Raw genomic sequence first — 3,076 nt, forward strand, 5'->3', positions numbered from 1 at the left:
GTTCCAGCTACTCGAGAGGCTGAGGCAGGAGAATGGCGTGAACCCCGGAAGCAGAGCTTGCACTGAGCCAAGTTCGCGCCACAGCACTCCAGCCAAGGGACAGAGCAAGACTCCATCTCAAAATAAATGAATAAATACATAAATAAAATAAAAACTAATTTCTGGCTGGGCACGGAGGCTCACGCCTATAATCCTAGCACTTTGGGAGGCCGAGGCAGGTGGATTGCCTGAGCTCAGGAGTTCGAGACCAGCCTGGGCAACAACGATGAAACCCCGTCTCTACTAAAATACAAAAAATTAGCCAGGCATGGCAGCATGCGCCTGTAGTACCAGCTACTCAGGAGGCTGAGGCAGGAGAATCGCTTGAACCCGGGAGGCAGAGGTTACAGTGAGCTGAGATCGCGCCACTGCACTCCAGCCTGGGCAACAGAGCAAGACTCCATCTCCAAAAAAAAAAACTAATTTCGTTCTCTTTTTTTTCTTATTTATTATTACTTTTTTTTTCTAGAGACATGGTCTTACTCTGTAGCCTAGTCTGGAGTGCAGTGGTGCAATCATAGTTCACTGCAACCTCAAATTCTTGGGTTCAAGGGACCCTCCAGCCTCAGCCTCTTGAGTAGTTGGGACTACAGGCATGTGTCACCATGCCTGGCTCAGGACTCATTTATTGAATGACACGATGTACCAGACCTGTCCCAAGCACATGCCAATGCAGTTCCTATTATGAAAGCTTACAGTCCAGACTTGACAAATTCCCAAATGACTACCCTGGAAAATTTCAACCCCCATACTGGGACTCAGTTTCTACGTTTGTGAAATGAGCAATTTAAACTCAATGTTTCCCCTAGTGTAGGTAAGATTATTTTTGGTAAAATAGTCAGGCACCATTAAAAAACACTGTGGAAAAGAATCTCTTTTTCATTTTTTTTTTTAAGTAGAGATCGGGGGTCTCACGATGTTGCCCAGGCTGGTCTCAAACTCCTGGCCTCAAGTGACCCTCCCATCCCGGTCTCCCGAAGTGCTGGGATTACAGCCGTGAGCTACCACACCCAGCCAGTCACCCCTTTTCTTTTCTTTCTTTTCCTTCTTTCTTTCCTTCTCTTTCCTTCCTTCCTTCCTTCCTTCCTTCCTTCCTTCCTTCCTTCCTTCCTTCTTTCTTTCTTTCTTTCTTTCTTTCTTTCTTTCTTTCTTTCTTTCTTTCTTTCTTTCTTTCTTTCTTTCTTTCTTCTTTCTTTTTTTTTCGAGATGGAGTTTGGCCCCCATTGCCCAAGCTGGAGTGCAATGGTGCGATCTTGGCTCACTGCAACCTCTGCCTCCTGGGTTCAAGTGATTCTCCTGCCTCAGCCTCCCGAGTAGCTGGGATTACAGGTGCCACCACCACCCCTGGCTAATTTTTTGTATTTTTTGTAGAGATGGGGTTTCACCATGTTGGCCAGGCTGGTTTCGAATTCCTGACCTCAGGTGATCCACCCATCTCAGCCTCCCAAAGTGCTGGGATTACAGGCTTGAGCCACCACGCCCGGCCTCAGTCACCGCCTTTTCAATCCTCTTCTAATTCTACCTCTAGTAGGAAGTCTCAATGTGGTGCAATCTCCTTTTCTGTTTTTGATTTTTTTGAGTCAGGGTCTCACTCTGTTGCCCAGGCTGGAGTGCAGTGGCACAATCGTGGCTCACTGCAGCCTCGACCTCCTGGGTTCAAGTGATCTTCCCACCTCAGCCTCCCAAGTAGCTGAGACCCCAGGCAGGTGCCATTATGCCCTGCTAATTTTTTTTTTTTTTTTTTTTTTTTTTTTGTAGAGACAAGGGTCTCCCTATGTTGCCCAGGCTCGTCTCAAACTCCTGGCCTCAAAATATTCTCCCACCTCAGTCTCCCAAAGTGCTGGGATTACAGACATGAGCCACCCCCCCCAGCCCAATCTCCTTTATGACAAAGGACAAGCAGATCTGGACCCTAAAGCCTGTACAGGCAACAGTCTCCAGCCAGCATATAATCACATTGTGTTCTTTCACTGTCTTTATTTTTACTTCTAGCTCCCATTTATGGCAAGAGGTATAGGTTTTCTGCTTATGTATTGACATAACGTTTCCTTTTGAAATAAAATTCATGTAGCTAAAAATAAGTGAACCGATGCAAGAAAAATGCTAACTAAATAATATAGATGGTACAGATATAAAAATGCTAAATAATATAGATGATATGGCAAAAATCATAAAGATAGAACAGGAACAACTCAAGTTAGGCAAACACAGATCTATTTCACTTGGCCCATTTTGCAGGCATGAAACCTAAGGCCCAGAGCAGGTAATAGAATCTCAGCATTATCTCGCTGCCTCCGACATGGCAAGGAAATTGCAGAGGATGGCTGTGCATTCAGAATTCGTTAGACAGTCATGAACTTCAGGAGATTCCAAGCCAGCAAGCAGGTCTGCCGGTCAGGTATGCAGTTCCTGAATCCACAAGTGATTGTATTGCACCTTCCTTTCCACCTTGTCCCTACTGGACAAGATTCATTCATTCAACAAATATTTATACTCCCTGCAGCAGTACACATACTAAAATTGAAATAACACAAAGATTAGCATGGCCCCTGTACAAAGATGACATGCAAATTCATGAAGTGTCTCATATTTAAAAAAACAAACAAACAAACAGAAAAACAGTCCAGGCACAGTGGCTCATCCCTATAATCCCAGCAATTTGGGAGGCCAAGGCAGAAGGATCATGTGAGCCCAGAAGTTCGAGACCAGCCTGGGCAACGTGGTGAAACCGCATTTCTACAAAAAATGCAAAAATTAGCTGGGAGGCTGGGTGCGGTGGCTCATGCCTGTAATCCCAGCACTTTGGGAGGCTGAGGCAGGCAGATCACCTGAGGTCAGGAGTTTGAGACCAGCCTGGCCAACATGGTGAAACCCCGTCTCTACTAAAATTACAAAAATTAGCTGGTCATGGTGGTGCGTGCCTGTAGTCCCAGTTACTCTTGAGGCTGAGGCACAAGAATCACTTGAACCCAAGAGGCAGAGGTTGCAGTGAGCTGAGATCGCGCCACTGCACTCCAGCCTGGGAGACAGAGCAATA

The 3,076-nt window shown here is 45.9% G+C and overlaps 1 non-coding gene across 1 annotated transcript; it reads left to right on the plus strand.

The window, feature by feature from the left end:
* Positions 1-2,529: 2,529 nt before the first annotated feature.
* LOC115838084 lies at positions 2,530-2,633 on the plus strand. Its single transcript, XR_004033137.1, has one exon. It is a non-coding gene; the product is annotated as a U6 spliceosomal RNA (small nuclear RNA).
* The last annotated feature ends 443 nt before the right edge of the window (positions 2,634-3,076 follow it).

The sequence above is a fragment of the Nomascus leucogenys genome, chromosome 13 (assembly GCF_006542625.1).
Source record: "Nomascus leucogenys isolate Asia chromosome 13, Asia_NLE_v1, whole genome shotgun sequence".
In the NCBI taxonomy this organism is placed as follows: domain Eukaryota; kingdom Metazoa; phylum Chordata; class Mammalia; order Primates; family Hylobatidae; genus Nomascus; species Nomascus leucogenys.